The 17,034-nt window shown below is 34.3% G+C and overlaps 1 long non-coding RNA gene across 6 annotated transcripts in view; it reads right to left on the minus strand.

Annotated features, from left to right (window-relative positions):
• Positions 1 to 17,034, minus strand: part of LOC136827629 (uncharacterized) — a 218,435-nt gene that overhangs the window by 114,670 nt on the left and 86,731 nt on the right. The window lies entirely within an intron of this gene.

Consider the following 17,034-nt stretch of genomic DNA (forward strand, 5'->3'; position numbering starts at 1 on the left):
GGTATAGCATTGTAAATAACACATCCGTAAAAGCACGATAGAAAATTGTATTAATCATTGCACTGCACGTTCTCTCTCTCTCTCTCTCTCTCTCTCTCTCTCTCTCATAGCTCCAAAAACCCCGCATGATGCACGGGCAAATAACATAGAGCTGAAATCATCCTGGGCGACACTAAAAATGAGATCGAGCAGAAGCCTTGCAACATTCAGTACTACACGACATCGCTTCGCCAATATTCCTTATTTTCTGCGGCACAGAGGAAATCCTTTTTCTTTCCCCCTAATTTTGAATAAGGTGGATTTTTCGTCGGGCCCCCACCCTTGTGTACTTAATATCTTTTTAGGCAGTGTTTTTGAAGTGGGACACTTGTTCCGCTTTCAAATTTAAGGGCCTGGTGGTGTTTCACTTTTGTTGAACACACAGATAATTTGCAGCGTTATGTTCCAGAATTTTGTCTGGGGATTTTCGCCAGTTCTTTTTTTATTTCTCTCTCGCTCTCTTTTTTTGGCGCGTAATACAGTTTAAAACCACATATTGGAGAGGGTCCGGAAGTTTTTTTAATCCGCATTTCGCGCGCTTAACCATTTTGTCATTTGTGTAATAAGTCGTGCCTTTTTATTTACCTCTTCTACTATATATGTTTGTACCAAACCTATTGAGCCAAACTATTTTTCGTAAGTAGTATTATTTTAGTTTTTAACAATGTGGATTTCTGCGTAAGTGAATAGCAAGAACAATAATTGTAATGCTTAACGCAACCAAATACATTATTATTATTATTATTATTATTATTATTATTATTATTATTATTATTATTATTATTATTATTATTATTTTAATTTAACTTCACTTTGCAAGGAAATACTATCACTAAGGCACCTAACAAATCCTTTTAAGGTCGTTTATTTCACTGAAACTTTTTGAGAACAACCTGGTAAAAAAAGAAAAATTATTACTACTTTCACTATTACTTTCTCTACTGCTACCAATACTACTTCAGCTACTGTTACTCGTCCTGTTACTAGTAGTACTGTTCCTGATGCTATCTCGCCTAATGCTGTAATAATGGCATACGGAGAATAAACAAAATTTGTGGCAAAAAGCAGTTTGGTATAATAATAATAATAATAATAATAATAATAATAATAATAATAATAATAAAATAATAATGATAATAATGTAGTTATTATTAGTTTTATCACTGAAGGGAGACGTTTTATAAAGCATGACTTCAAGAGAATAAATCTTATTTCTAGTGTTGCCAAGTAAAACCTACTTTGAAAAACGGCAGGTATAATATTAGTAACCATGCATCTCATGAAATATCTCAGGAATGCGATATTATCAAATCATTAGTTATGGTCTTGAACATCATGAATAAAAGTGTTGCCCGCAACCTTTTCAAAAATCAACGGTGATTCAATCCATCACTTATATCAACAGCAATTATGGGTTTAACATTATTAGCGGCATGTGTAGGGGTAAACATCGTATGAAAATTTTTATTTCATCAGTTTTCTTATCGTTTTGATAAAAATTTAAACACCTATGGATTAATGGGGATATTTCTTTAATCGGTTCAACCTTTCATTGAGAATGAGCAAACTCGTAAATCGTATGAAAGAGTTATTAGTCATTTTTTATATACAACTTTTCAGTCAGTGAATGGCTTAAACATCAACATTTTATACCCATTTGTAAGTTGATTCAGCCTTCATCCCAGAATGAGTAGGTATCGAAACCGCATTGCATATTTTAACCACAGAAGAGGTTTAAAAAAAAAAAAAGTCATGTAACGTCATGGTAGTATCATCAGTCAAAATCATCCGTATCTCGTAGATGACTCTGTTGATTCTGTCATCATACAATCGTTTAGGTCAAATACCGGTCGTCACCGCGTTGCTGGCTGTTGTCACTGCCCATTATTCACGAAGAAAACCCAAATGATGATTTTCGAACCAGACGAGAGGAAGAGGGAGGGATGCAGAAGATTTCTCGATGCGTGAGTGACTCTTTCCTCTTCATAACTCTCAGCTCTTTTTCAGCCTCTATTTATCTATCTGCGCAATTATCAGTTTGCCTACGGAGACGTCTTTTTGTCTGTATATCTATCTAAACTATAAACACATCAGTATGTTTACATCTACGCTATCCTGTCTATCTATTTATATCCATTTGTCGGCCTCCCTACCTGTATGTCGTCATATACGACCGTCTGTTCAGGTCGCGGCATCTGTTTTTATTTCTTTGCTTATCTGTCTGTGTTCCTCAATTCCTGAGCCCTAGAAAATGGCCTCAAGTTTATATCCAGACGCGTATTGCAACATACTGACATTGCTCGTTTTATCCCCTTTTTTTCATTCTGCTTGCCGAGGCATTCATGATTCATCCTTGCAACTGTATGTCCTTGAGGCTGGGAAACTCTGGTAGCTTGCAATACAAGAATTCACACACTTTTCTTTGAATATTCTCTCTTTCTCTCTCTCTCTCTCTCTCTCTCTCTCTCTCTCTTCTCTCTCTCTCTCATCACACACACACACACACATTGTATGACAATGTAAAATATAAAAATCGGATATCCTTTACAAGAACTCAGATGGAAACCACACAAAGTAAATCAGTCACTTCCGCACCTAAACGTAAAGAGCAGTAAGACGTCCCTTTTGGAATTGTTAAAAACATGTTAGAGAGAGAGAGAGAGAGAGAGAGAGAGAGAAAGTAAGACGCTATAGATCATTTCATCCGTAGCACCCATCACTAAAACGAAACAAATGTTTATGCTTGGAAAGCGAATAACAGATGGGGTAGACGAGAGACAAATGTTTAAATGCTTAAAATTCTTCGAGTGGACAGTTAGGCCAAGTCTGTATTCCCAGGCAGGAAGGCGCCGAATACAAGAGCGAGTGAAAAGAGGAATTAAATGCGGAAAGTAAAATGCTTCGGGGGAGGCAAAAGGGAAAATAAATCAACAGTGTATGTGATTTACTGCATTGGGACATTGAGAGAGAGAGAGAAAGAGAGGGATAGAGAGAGAGAGAAAGAGCCGGGCGAAGAGAAAGAGGAACGCGTTCTTTGTAACTAGTATCCATCAGAAATATAATTATACTGATGTCAAAAGTTAGAAAAGGTAAGAGATGCGGAGGGAAGGTCAAGCAGACAGAGAAAAGAAAAGGGATCTTCACTTAGCGTCGCTCCAGAACAAAAATACGTTTGTGTGGCAAAAGGTTGAAAGAAGCGAGGATTCAAAAGGCAGATTCCAAACGAATCCCGCTGGAATATCATTCCTGTTTTCGATGTTGGATAACAGATATTGTAAGTCAAGGCAGTAAAGACAGAATAGGCGACTGATTTGCGCTAAGGAAACAGTTTCCACCATAGTATATATAAAAGCAACATATAAAGGTTATTGTATAAAAGGCAAGAGATATTACACCATAGAGAACTCGGAATATTTAGATATTATCCCGATTCTGCTTTAAAAAAAAAGTATCATAGCAAAACACGACTACACTCACTTGGTTAGAAATATTTTTTCATCTGAAAATCGTCAAAATAAATAATCTTGCCGCTAGAAACCAGCGCTTCTACGAAAACGATTTTGCCAAGCATAGTAATTATATTCTTATAATCTTATAGCGATGGTGTATGGTATCTTTCTGTTGCTCTATTTCCCAACAGACAGCAAGATGTGTTTATTGTTATAACTTTCTTGCAGGGAAAATGTTCATGGAATACTGCTAAGTCTACTTTTTTGTTGAATAAAAGAAGAGAAATGCAGAGATATGTGTGCATAATTTTACGTGTACATATGCGCAGTTAATGCCAAGGAATATGTTATATTATATTATATTATATTACATATATATATATATATATATATATATATATGAAATATATAGCTTTATATATATATATATATATATATATATATATATTTAATATATATATATATATATATATATATATATATATATATATATATATATATATATATATATATATATATATATTACATATGATATATACATATATATATGTATGTGTATATTATTTATTTATATATATATATATATATATATATATATATATATATATATATATAATAGACAATATAGTAGACAAAACATATTAAGTATCATCAAAATAGTACCTGAAACGAAAAGCAACACGCTAGGTAACTGTTCATTAATCTGCACAAAATATGTGTGTGTGTGTGTATGTGTCTGTGGCGCGCACCCGTAAGTGCATGTATGTAACAGTGTGTACATGGGGGTGAATTTATTGTTTCACATATAGTTTTTCTCTTTTATATGCTTCCCTGTGTCTCAAGTTCTGCATAGATATGTGTTTTTGAATTTGCTCATTTGTATAAACTATTTTGTATACTTATGCACCATGCTTTGAATGAAACATATTAAAAATTATAATATGTTCTAACTTATATGTACACAGTTGAATATTGCCTACAGAGGGTGAAGAAATTATCATTATAGGTGTAATCCAACTTTCATATATTGATGTTAATTTAATAAACACTGCCAATCAGTACCCGGCCTAAAAAATCAGGAGACGGCCCTCGTTAAAATTGAAGGAGCTTAACCAAAAGTAAAACCAACAAAAGCACAGGAAATGTTTGAGTTAATCCTTTGTACAATTTTAATTTGCTTAATAATGCATTTCGTTGAAAGCGGAAAGAAAAATTTCGTACTGTTTATACGACGCAAAAAAATTATAAATAACATCTGTCTTTTCATTTATTGAACTGCCTTGGTTTAGAGAGAGAGAGAGAGAGAGAGAGAGAGAGAGAGAGAGAGAGAGACCCTAAATCCCCTCCTTGCTCTTGACAGAAAAAAAATGCGTGCTTTCATTTGCATTAAAACATCCATTTATCACCGCATCGTTCTCTCTCTCTCTCTCTCTCTCTCTCTCTCTCTCTCTCTCTCTCTCTCTCTCTCTCAGCTCACAATCACCCGCAATTCTATTTTATCTTTTCTTACTACAAGCGATGACGATTTTTGCTGCTGATTCTCTCTCCGACTTCACATAATTGTTTTAGAGCAGGTACAAAATGAATAACTCTTCCATTCAGTTTTCTATTTTACTTTTTTTTGACGGCTGAGTTTTCTTGTTGACACGATGTATTACCTACATTTTTCCTTCCCCTTTTATGTTGCCTCCATTTTTATTTCATTTTTCTTACCTGGGATTTATTTTTTATTCTTTTCCCCTGCTCTTGTGGCACTTCCATCGCGATTAAAAGTTTTTCCACCGCTTTTCGCTGCAAGGAAATATATTTCGCTTTTGATATGAGTGTTCTCTCCTCTCATCACTCTTTTTTTTCTATTATTGAATATCTCCGGAGTTGGTTCCTGTATTGGTATGTCATTCTTTTCATGTCCTTCCTGAGGTGTTTGTTATTTAGTTTAGTTTTTCTCTCATTTATTTCGAATTTTCTACCTTAACTATTTACATTTTTATGTTTATAGACTGTGATAGTAATAACGAATTCTGATTTAGCTTTTTACTTTCCAGAGACAGGGACAGAGATATCGGTATAATTTTAAATGTTGAAAGGAAAGGAGAAATATGTTGTATTTTATTATTCACTTCCTTGAAGTAATACTCAGTCAATTAGTATCGTATTCAGAGAGAAGAACATTAATGTATTTCAGAGCCTATAAATTATTTCACACTCCTGGATATTTATATATATATATATATATATATATATATATATATATATATATATATACATATATATATATATATATATATATATATATATATATATATATACATAAATATGTATATATATATATATATATATATATATATATATATATATATATATATATGTATAATATATATATATATATATATATATATATATATATATATATATATATATATATATATATATATATATATATATAAAGATGATCATTTGTGATCACTTTTTCCATGCTTACTCCCCACGAAACTCAGAAATTTATGAAAATATCTATTACGTGAAAAGTAAGTACCAGTTTTATTTTTGAATTCCGCTCAGAACAGCTATAAATATTTTAATTTCATTTATGGTTTTGTAGCGAATGGTGTAGAGATTAACGTGCGACTTTTCGGCGGAAAAATTTATAGCGGCCGCCCGCCATAGCGGTGACTGGCCGAGAGAGACAGAGATGGAGTCAGGGAAATCCTACGCCCTGCCTACCCAAACATCTTAGCCATACCGCCTTTCCCCGCCGGTGCTGGTTCCGATAGTCGTTTCTTTCTCTGCACAAAAATGATAGTTTTAAACCTTTCTTGGAAGTTTGTTTTGTCATATATTTTAATTCTTATTTATTTCATTAAATAAAGTTCATTTGTAAGAAAATATTGACCTTTCTTTAAATCAAGGCATAACGGCTCATTACAACGTATTTTTTAATAATATAATTTGAACGTTTAGTTACAAGGTCTCTGTTTAAGTTATAGTAACGACTAAAACGTAGATTAATAAGTAAAATACAAGTTCTTTTCATGGTAACAGGGATTTATTCAAAAGGTTAATAAACAAGTAGATGAATAGACAATAAATAGTCGGTTTATCAAATGGAATATAATTGTGTGTATATATATATATATATATATATATATATATATATATATATATATATATATATATATATATATATATATATATATATATATATAATATATAATATATATATATATATATAATATATATATGTAATATATATGTGTAAATTATATTCTTAATCCCAGATTTACAAAATTAAGTTTGCCTTTCCACGATGCTGAGGACAGATTTTTTTTATTGATTATTAGGTTTGCATAATAATAATAATAATAATAATAATAATAATAATAATAATAATAATTATTATTATTATTATTATTATTATTATTATTATTATTATTATTATTATTATTATTATTATTTAGCAATGGCCAGATCAATATTATTTAAGATAAACAACATTATCCTGTTAGTACTAATTATTCTTGATGTCGGAATGTCCACATTGAAACAGCTCAAACAATGTTTATCCTTTTTTATTCTTTTAACACTTGCTGAATTATTCAAGCCTACTAAAAAACCCAGATGCATCCCGCGTTTCGTATTCATGTTAATATTTAAAAATATATATTTTTTTTATTCTATAATTTTTCGGAACAGTCGAACCGTTACGGAATGAACATTCCTAAGTAGGGCCGAAGCCTTACATAAAAAAAATGGTCATTTGTATTTATGAAGACAATTTTTGTGAAGATAATATCTCAGAAACTATAGGAGATTACCTCATTCACTCTTCAAGGTACCCGATTTTATTTCCTACGGGAAATACAGTTGCTAATGCCAGACCTTTTACTGTCACTACAAATGTAAAAGGTGATAGAGATTTTTATAGGTAATGGATTATTTATTATCTGTAAAATATTGTAAGATCCTATATCGAATCGCTGCCTAACTCGGTAAAGAGATGTATTATTGAGAATTTGTTTTCAACAAATTTGAAGTTGAAAATATACATTTGTTATTTGTTATATTTTCTCATGAGTGTAACGGAGTAGTAAAGAACACAGTAAAAGATTTAATCTTTTACTGAACATAGGTTAATAAGTGTTTAATTGTAAGATATAATTGGCTTGATCGTGCTTTTTATAGCGGACATTGGGCAATGCAATAGGAAAATTTTTACGCTTATCTCTATTGTAGCTTTCTATATGTGTCTGCTAATTTTCTTACTTTGTAAACGAAAGTAATGTGTCAAGAAGAATTAAGAAGGTTTTTTTTTATTAATCGTTTTGTTACTGTTACTAGTAGGCTACTACTTGTGGCATTATTATTATTATTATTATTATTATTATTATTATTATTATTATTATTATTATTATTGTTATTATTATTATTATTATTACAAACACCAAAGACCTGAAGGTGTCTTAGCCCATATTTTGTATATAAAAATTTTTCTGACAGAAGAAAAATATTCTCATGATTCTGTTTTGGTAAGTAGATTAAACACTTGCACCCAATAGAGTAAATAATACGATAGTTATAAGGAACTTATTCAACTAAGGATGCCATACAAAATGATATAAGAAGGAGGATTTTAGTCATAATGCTGGAAAGGAATTAAAGAAAAATAAATTTTACCGTTGACATGAAAGACAGTGATAACAGAATGTGAGTTCACTTGTTAACCGTAAAAAGAATAATGACAACTGAATATAATCCGCAAAGGAATATTCTGCCTGAAGGTTAACTCCGTAACTCACCAAGCGATAATGATACTAAAGGTTAATTATATGTAATAACCCCCATCAGAGTGATGAAGCTAACGACAAAAAAAATATATAAAATAAGTTTCAGTCATAACCCCCTTAATAATTTTACTGATGAGACATTTCTTGTAGATATAATCAGCGAAATGAAAAAATTATAGAATAGCAAGCAATAAAGAAAATGTTTTGTGTGAAAACCGGCGAAGGAATTATGACAGCATGACTATGTCAGAAGTAGAACCTACTGCTGCACATGTATTGCATAATTTGGTTTCCGGGTCGTGTTTCTGTGAATTCGATAAGTCCTTAAGCTGTTATCCATTGTCAATTTATAGTGTGACATGGTGAGGAGGTGTAGCGGGGGTGAGGGGAAGGAGGAAGAGGAGGTGGAGGAGGAGAGGATGGTTAGATGGATATAGGTTGGGGGAAAATATGAGAGACTGAAATATCTTGAAGTAAAAAAATGCTGAGGTAAAATTCTGTGTAGAATATGCAAAGGCGTGGCACAAGAAGAAAAAGATAAGATATAAAAATTAAGAGTAACATTCACACAAAAGCCGAGTAGGGCTTATGTAAATAAAATGACAACTTTTAAAAGAATATAAACGCAGGTTACAATAAAAGACAAGGATCGGTGTCGTTCGAGTAAAAAACGGCAGGTAAAAGGTACAGGTAGGTGGGGAAATAGAAAATCAGAAGAATATCTCTTACGAACTAAAGTATTAAAACTTGAAATGTTCTTGCCTGAATGAAAAATCAGAGCGAAAGCTTGGCGGTGAAATTCTGAAGAAAGAGACTTGAAGAAAGATTGCAGAGGAAGTGCTCCTAGAAGAACGTCTCTCAGCAGAGTGACCAGGATTTGATATGCAGGTCACATATCAGAATCCGGTGTTCATTAATTTTACTATGAAACAGAGGAAAGATCGCCTACCTGTGAATTGTACTGTAAGTGTGTAAGATGATGATTACCAATTCAAAGTCTAATTTCTTCATATGCTCTGGGATTTCCCGACCCAGGTCGTAGTACAGTTTGTTACAATAGTGTCGGTTTACTATGATTAAGATGGGTAGAATAATTAAGGTTGTAGTAGGGTTAGATGCCGCTGGTTGATTAGGCATGGGGATTTTTGTCTTCAGTAAAATTACGTCATTCCTTGAGAATATTCCTCATTTTCCTCTTTTATATGATATGATTAGAATAAATTTCAGTCTCAGCTTTTATATTATATATAAATTAGATTGCGTAGAATTCTTGAATTTTAGGTCCATACGTACTGTAGATTCTCTCTCTCTCTCTCTCTCTCTCTCTCTCTCTCTCTCTCTCTCTCTCTCTCTCTCTCATGAAATCAAACTGTGAATGACCCCGACTCCGTACCCCACCCCACGACCAAGCACTTCCTGCCATCTAGCAAAACCTCTCTGCTCCTCCCTACACACATGCTTCGCTTCACCCATTCCTCCCCGGCTTCCCCCTCCCCAATCCCCCCTCCCTACCCCCATACCATCTCTGAAAAGCATGCGCTTGTGCTTGATCTGCATTCATTCTGTTGCATGCGTTGTCGATTGCAACTGGCTAGGCTCGTGCATCTTCATTTGCCGTAGCAGCAGTTACAGCCTGCGTGTCTCTTTTTGAGTGAACCCTTCATAGCGTAGATTGATATAAATTTGCCATTTTCAACATTTTGAAATTCTCTTTTATTTTAGAGGATAAACTATCGTTTATTTTTGAAGAAACCGACATTTAAAATGTTTTTTATACCTATTTTGTCATAATCAAATTTCCCATAAATTTTCTCGTATATTTACTAGTTAAAAAATAATTTGTAATTAGACATCAGTATGTTGGAAAGTTCAATTTTTACAATGCATATATATATATATATATATATATGTGTGTGTGTGCGTCAGTCTGTGTGTGTATATACTAAGAAATAAAATTTCTAGATTTGACTTATAACTTATGGGGAAAATATTCTCCCATCCCAGCTTAAAAATTCATATAGCACAAAAAAATACTCAGGAGATTAACGGCATTGTAGAAACAAACATTGTCTCTCTCTCTCTCTCTCTCTCTCTCTCTCTCTCTCTCTCTCTCTCTCTCTCTCTCTCTCTCTCTGTGATCCACCAATGAGAGAGTAAGCAGTAATCTCATTTGACGAGTCCCTTCGAAAGACTGGAAATCTTACCTGATAACACACAAGGCGGGTCTGAAAATTGCCCCCTTTGCAATGAATGTTAAACTCGCGGGAAAATAGCCCTCGTACATGTCCGTGTAATACCTAGTAATTATGACGCGCGCAGTTCTTTAATTTTCGGAGCTGCCCGTATCATCCGTGAGCTATGACAGCGTTCCAGAGTTGCCCTCAAACCGACACGGGATTTGCCCGTGTGGTCGTCTATGGATGATAGTATGTTCTGCCGTGAACTTTTTGGCTTTGATTATGACATGATTTTTTGGCGTATGAAATAGATATGAAGGTATAAATATGACTATGGCAGCAAAATATAAGTGGTATGATTAGGCTAGATTTTATGAAAAACAGTATCGTAGATGTGGAACTTGAGTATGAATGTACCATGAAATGGCGACAGCTAAAAGAGAATGGATATTTAAATGACGAGTATGAATAGGATGTGAATTTTTGTATAAAAAAAAAAAATCAGTGAAACAGTAATGGGGTAATAACAATATAATATAATACCCATGTAAAGTTAAAGTTTGACATTATGACAAATAAAATGTAATTTGGACTTACTCGTATCACAGAATAGAAGACTTAAGGGACGTGTTGTGGCGAGTACAGCCTCGCTTCGCCCAAAAATATTTGAGACAAATGTTCGGTACAAAGAATTTTGCCCGCAGTTTGCAATGTTTTATGAAATTCTAGGACATGTACTGGAAGCCTGCGTCTGCAAAAACACCAGACATTTTGAAAATAATATTCTGAAGTAATATGGAAAAAAATATATATATATATTATATATATATATATATATATATATATATATATATATATATATATATATATATATATATATATATATATATATATATATATATGTGTGTGTGTGTGTGGTTTAAAATAATCTGATTCATCTTTACTGCGTTTTGCCTCCCGCGTACATTACAGAAATTGTGAAAGAAAAATGGATAACCGACGAGTGGGTGCAGGCTTAGTATCGTACATCTGTATGCATGCATAAATAAATTCATATATGTTTAAAAATAAACAAACGCACGTAAATTTGTGAGTAAATAATCGAAAGAATCTCTCTTACTACATATTCCAAATATGCATTAACTCTGTCATACGAATACGAGAAAGTGTTTGCTGGAATCTGAATGGTGGTTGGATAACATTCTTAGTTCTGATTTTCCTTACGATTTTTGTATCACAAACTGGAAGGAAAATTAGTAACAAGATTTCGTTGATAAGGCAATTTGTGTATATTTACAAGGAAAAAATATAATGACAAAAACTTGATATATAAAATAAACTTTACATAACCAATACAACGTCGCAAGCCAATTATACTTCCTCTTTCTATCTGGCATGACAGGATCAAAATCCAGTTCACGCCCACATTCTCGAACTTATCAATAAATCGTCATCTATAGGCATCCCTTCCTTTGCTTTGGCAGTCAAAAGAGTCGAGTAATCCGACGATATCGTTGTTGAATCAGAGGAACCAAGTTAATTCGCAGGGATTAACTCTGGGGGAATAATACAACAAAAATACGCCAAAAATACATCTGCAAACCTTGACTTTACCTGTTACCACCCCCAAGCCTACTACAGTTGAATCAAGTGCAACGTGGCACAAACACACGCACACACACATATGTCCCCCTTTTCCTCTCCCCCCCCTTTCCTGCACTACGTATCACCCCTCCCCCTTTATCTTTGGCATAACGGGAGGGGAGTTGGGTAGCCAGTCAATATTTTGTCCACCGATACTACAGCAGTTTCTAGCGTCACGCTGTCGGGCCAATCGTAGTAGCCATCGCCTTTAATATACTACAGGATTCCCCAGCGTAAACACTGGTCTTTTTTTCTCTTTTTTTTCTTCCTTTTTTTCCTGGTCTTTTTTCCCCGACGCGTCGTCCCCTGTTGCATAAAAACATTTCCTCCATGGAAATATCTTTATTGCTGAATGGACTTGTTGAACTTCCCTCTTAAATGATCAGTGTTGCTTTTTGTTTTTCGTTCATAGAGAGTGTGTGAGAGAGAGAGAGAGAGTGAATGCGAGAAAGAGAGAGAGAGAGAGATGTGCTTTTTATGATTGACTTTTTCTCTTCCTTTTTTTCTTTCGCTGATGACTGGGAAAGGGGATTCATTCACAATGATTTCGTTCTCCGAGGGATGCTCTGTCGAGTTGGAATGATTATTGAATGGATTTTCTGTGACATTTATTTTTTCGGTGTTGTAACAATTGTGATATTGGTTTGTTTCGCTTCTTTGGCAATGCAAGGGACATTACTTTTTCCACTGAGATCATCTGTTTTTGCGTAATGTCTAGAAAGCGATAAGAAAAAAACCCGAATAAGAGGAATTCTGAACAAACACTAATTTTTATCCTTTACTGCTTGTAGTTATATTGTGAATCAGTTCTATAATTTATTCGTGCAATTATAACCCATTAAAAAATTATATGTATGAAGATTTTTCTTTGTTACAACACTCGGGAAGAAAGCCACCCAATATATCACAAGAATTTCGAGCATTTGTGTATAATATGAGATATGAACCCCTTTTTGGACTAAAACATCTGAAAAACTGTTCTGTTTTCTAAAGTATGTTTTTGTTCGATATTTTTAATCCCTTTTGCTATGTACAGCGAATTCTCGCAGGTATGAAAAAGCAGAAAAAAAAATCTTAATAATCATAAGCGGCACCGGGATGGAACATTCCTCTTTCCGAAAGAATCCTTTACGTGCAATAATGCTTATTTATATTTTGTTATTTAGTAAGTTACTGTTCATATTCGTCTAGATACGTAACTATTCCGATGAAATTGCATTACTTCACAGTAAGCAAATGTAGTTAATTTTCGAAACCGTTGCTAAACAGACTAAAACAAAAAGAAAACAAATAAAAATGCTTTTGATTTCAAACTGTGGATGTAAATTCATTAGATACTTGATTTACATATTCGTGACAAGAATTGATAACGAAATACTGCTGCATATTCCACGTTCTATATTCCATTCCATAACAGTAATATTAAAAGGATATTCAAGAATTATTCCACTCTCCAGGCTTAGGGAGCGGTTAATGAAAAACGAAGCTAGAGCGGTGTACGACCAACCCACGATCAGCTGTACGGTCCTGCCTCGTCTTGGTCAGTTTCGTTCTAAATGTCTAAGAACTGCTGCGGGTTCTTGCCGCAGGACACGCACGAAATACTGCTTTCTGAAAGTCGACTTATCAAAGGCTGCCTGGAAGGAACTGCAAACATTTCGGGCTTTTCCAATAAGTGTCTTATTTTTTCTTTTTTTGTGCGTTGTGTTACAAAATGTTTGCTTATATAAAGGCGAAGACTATTTCTAGTTGGTAATTTTAATTTTTTGCGTCTATAAAACTGCATTTCGGTAAGCATATCTGAAAATTGATAGGAAAAATGTAAGAAAGAGCAGTCATTCGGACGTATCTGCAGCAAGGCAATTATTGAAAATCTATATCTAAGAAGAAGAGTAACATTGATAGCCAAGTCTGAAGAATTATAATTGAAATTATAAAATACCTTTTATTTATAAGATAACACTTCAGAAAATATACAATCGGACAGATGAAATTTTGCCAGTCGAATATCTGTGCCTTTTGAGAAACATCCGAACATAAAACAAATATAAAACTAAAGATAAATAACGGATGGCATCCATTCTCTCAGTTTTCCAATATGTCGATAGCTACCAGAGGCCTGCACAGAGAGAGAGAGAGAGAGAGAGAGAGAGAGAGAGAGACTTCTGCAAAGCATTGTATTCGTTCTTGAGCATTTGAATTCACAGTTGAAATTCTTTCCCACTGTTGTTACTCTCGTTATTGTTTAATATTTACTCACAGATCCGGAATGACCCCTACTGTTACTTCCGTATAAATAATCTATTTAGAAGGGTCCCATTTGTGAAGGCTGTGCTATTCAGTTCTTGATTCCTTCGGCCTTAAGCAATTGTTGCGCTAAGTGTAAGTGAAAGTTTATTTTCTTGTCATAAAACAGTGCAAAATATATTCCCGATCTCTGTATGCCAGTATAAGATCAAGAATTTTTAGTCTTCTCATAATTTCAAGTATCCGGTAATCTCTGTCAGGCTAGACTTCAGCCTGAGTGAAGGATCCATCGCAAGGATATAAATTAAGTTTGCCTTTCTTACAGTTGTCTAGCCAGGTATGATTTCTTATATCCCTCACGTTTTCTTTCGAAGATGAAGAGCAAGAGAATACGTTCCTGTATAACCACCACAGAATCTGTTGGTTTGTTGAGTGCCTGGTGCCCACGTTATAGGAGTTCAAGTTCGATTCGCAGCGTGACCGTCTGCTATAAAGAATTTTGGTGGCTTGCCATGTTTCAGATTCCACGGTAATCTGTTATACTTCTGCTGATTGCTTTTGCGTCACTACTCGAAAACTGCCGTTTGTATTTCAACTACAGTGAAACGGTAAAACTTTTTAAGTGTCACAGATAACGACAGAGGGTCAGCAGCTCTTCTCTGCCGAGAACTTGCGAAAACTTTGTAGTGTTTCTTGATACAGGCGTCAGCATACGAACAACTTTATTTTTGTAGCCCTTTCCTCATAGTTTTTATGCTTTATGGGAAGAAATGCTTGATGGTAGCTTCAATGTTATGTCTAATTGACATCTATCTATTTATTGTACAGTAGGTCTTCGATACTTTCATTGTAAGAAAATACATTTTCCATGCGGCTTTTGATATCTTGAAATACTGTAACTATCATTTCTCGAAAGCGCTTTACTGTGGAATAGCCCAGAGAATGAAAGGCTTAGAACAGCTCTAGACAAATAAGTCTGAATCCAAACCTAATATTCTTTTAATCTAGACTACATTCTCTCCCAACTTCCGATGCCTCTTACTCTTCATCTCCCATCCATCGCTTCATTCACGGTTAAGTCCCAATCTTACGTTCTCTCTCTTCTTTTTCTTTGTTCCATCAGGTCTGGGCTAGATAAGGGCAGTCCGTTACTCATCAGTTTTTTCTCCGCATCGTTGAAAGAACATCAAATCAGGTGAACTCTAAACTCCATGCATAAATTTTTGTGCCAGTTCCTTTCTTCCTTGTATTTATTTATTTATTTATTTATTTATTTATTTATTTATTTTGCCCGAATGGTTCCTTTAAAGATGTGCCGCTGTGACAGTTGCTGACTTTGCTGTTATTTTTGTCCGGAATACAGCAGTAGTAAAGAAACTACACTTTTAAGAATTTTTGCTCATTTCAGAATTGCGGTGAGAATCTTTCTTATATAAACCTAATACCATTTGCTTGAGAATCGACGGGAGTAATATTCGTTTTCATGCTGATCAGTGTTCGATTCTTTAAATCAAATCATAAGCCTTAACGGTTTTGAGCTTCTAATAACTGAGTTACAGTGCTTAGACAAAAAAAGCTACTCTTTGTAGAATGATAGCTTTTAAACTATTACGGAATAATTACTTGAAAAAAATGTCAGGCAGCATACTTTTTTACTGCAACATTTTCTTGGTAAGTTACTGTAAAAAAAATTCCCCTATGAATACCTCTGCGAAGGAATATTTGTAGAGGTTCAGTTTTTACTGATGATGTTCTTTTTTTCCAGGATGTTCCTTTATTTTTGGAGTTACTTTCAAGAAGACTTACATTTTCATGTATGAGTATGAATGACTGGGGCCAAGCATTGACTCTCATGGTCGGACTTTTATCCACATTGATTGATAAATCTAAATGCGACACAGAGTTTATCGGTACAGCGTCTGTTGATAACTAAAATTAATGTCAGCGTTTTTGGGTCTGTGTGTGTGCGAGAGGAGAGAGAGAGAGAGAGAGAGAGAGAGAGAGGGTGGGGGAGGTGGTGGGGGAATAGATGGAGGCAGGTGGGAGAAAGTGTCAAGTGGTCCGCATTATCGAAATACTATTGAAATACTACACAGCAAACATCCTAGTGGTTGCCAAGTCAGGAACTATAAATAATAATGCGATTCAGCTACACCACTGTAAACTAGCGTCCGTGTTTTGGCCTGCGTAAGATTTCAACCCTGTTAAATCAGCTGTTTGTCCAGCGATTAAGGACGACACGGCCCTACTCGCTTGGGATATACGTGGATTTTTTTTTTCTTTAGGTCTTCCCTATGAATGAGACAGGTAAAGATGGATTTCTCTGAGGGTGAATGATGAAAAGTACCTACTCACAGCACGCCCGATTCTAATTCTATTAGTGTAGCTTGGTCTACTGTTACTACTACTACGACTACTACTACTGCTCTCTCTAAGGTCATAAATCCTACTGATATTGCTACTACGCCTTTTATCTCTACCAGCGCAAATGCTACTTTTTATGCTAAGCTACTACGACGGTGGTTACTATCATTACTATCATCTTTACAGTTATAAGCGGTACTGTTATTGCGCTAATAATAATTTTGCCCCTGACATCTTTAAAGGTACAAAAACTGCTACTACTCTTACTACACCATTTACTACTATCCTTACGCTTACGAATGATGCTACTACAATTCCCCCGGTCGCGGT

The sequence above is a fragment of the Macrobrachium rosenbergii genome, chromosome 42 (genome assembly GCF_040412425.1).
Source record: "Macrobrachium rosenbergii isolate ZJJX-2024 chromosome 42, ASM4041242v1, whole genome shotgun sequence".
In the NCBI taxonomy this organism is placed as follows: Eukaryota; Metazoa; Arthropoda; class Malacostraca; order Decapoda; family Palaemonidae; genus Macrobrachium; species Macrobrachium rosenbergii.